The sequence below is a fragment of the Meles meles genome, unplaced genomic scaffold (genome assembly GCF_922984935.1).
Source record: "Meles meles unplaced genomic scaffold, mMelMel3.1 paternal haplotype, whole genome shotgun sequence".
Lineage (NCBI taxonomy): Eukaryota > Metazoa > Chordata > Mammalia > Carnivora > Mustelidae > Meles > Meles meles.
The window spans coordinates 1,112,981-1,114,428 of record NW_025721604.1 but is presented as its reverse complement, the minus strand read 5'-3'; positions in this window follow the sequence as shown (position 1 = coordinate 1,114,428).

Below are 1,448 nucleotides of genomic sequence, written 5' to 3'. Positions count from 1 at the left end.
CCCTTCCCCGGGAAGCAAAGGAAGGGATCAGAAAGCACATTAACCAAATCCGAGGAGACGCAATCCCAGTTCCTTGCAAATCTCCATGGAACACACATTTGCTGGCTGTCAAAAAGGCTGAGATTGGGGAGTACTGACCCGTTCAGGACTTGTGTGAAGTTAATAAATAGGTTGAAGGTATCTGCCTGGCAGTGCCCAACCCCTATACCGTACTCTATCTCCTGGGCCACAAAAGAACCGTGTATACCATCTCAGATCTCAAGGATTCATTTTTCTGCATATCTTTAGAAAGGGAGTCTGAATCCCTTTTTGCTTTTGAGTGGTCCGACCCACAGGAAGGATTCCAACGCCAGCTCACCTATACAAGACTTCCCCAAGGATTCAATAATAATTGACCCACCATTATTTTTTGACGAGGCCCTAGACAAGGATTTGCGTGAGTACAGAACCTCCAACCCAGTAGTCACTCTGCTACAGTATGTTGATGACTTGCTAGAAGCCGCTGAGGACCATGAGTCATGTTTGTGGGGGGCGAGAGCTCTCTTACAGACTCTGCAGGAGAAAGGGTATCAGGTGTCAGCAAAGAAAGCACAGCTCTGTCAGAGCCATGCCACATATCTACGCTTTGATCTCCGCAAGGGAGTGTGTTCACTAAGTCAAGGAAACAGGTGATCTCCCGATACTCCCGCCCTACCACGTCCTGACAAGACAGGGAGTTTCTTCGACGGTGCGCTACTGTAGGCTGTGGATACTACGGTTTGCGGATATTGCCCAACCTCCCTACAAACTGGCAGAAGGGCGGGCTCACTATGATAGAGTGGACAGCTATGGCTGAAGGTCCATTTCGGGAATTACAAACAGCTGTACTGAGTGCATTCGCCTTCCCAGATGTTACCAAGCCCTTCCACTTGTATGTGGATAAAAAATGCAAGGGTGGTCAAAGGAGTTTTGATTCAGAATCTGGGGCCTTGACAAAGGCCAGTAGCCTATCTTAGCAAGAAACTTCATCCAGTAGTGGCTGGATTCTCCTCTTGCCTCTGCATAATTACAGCCACAGCCCTCTTGGTCAAGGATGCAAGTAAATTGAATTTGGATCAAAATCTCATCTTGCCACCACCAATGCTATTGAGGGTCTTCTCCGGACTCCACCAGACCAATGAATGACAAACGCCTGAGTGACGGGGTATTGGGCCCTCCTCCTCAATGTATCAAGTGTGACCTTCTGGCCCCTGGCAGTGCTAAATCCAGCCACGCTGCTGACAGAGGATCTGGCTGACTACCCCCAAGACTGGGAGTGGTCCTAACACAAGTTGCAGGAATAAGGCCGGATCTCAAAGACATTCCCCTCTCGGATGCTGAGATAATCTGTTCATAGATGGGAGTAGCTACATGGTCAATGGAAAGAGGTATGCGGGGGCTTCGGATGTTTCTCCTGAGCAGAAACTCTG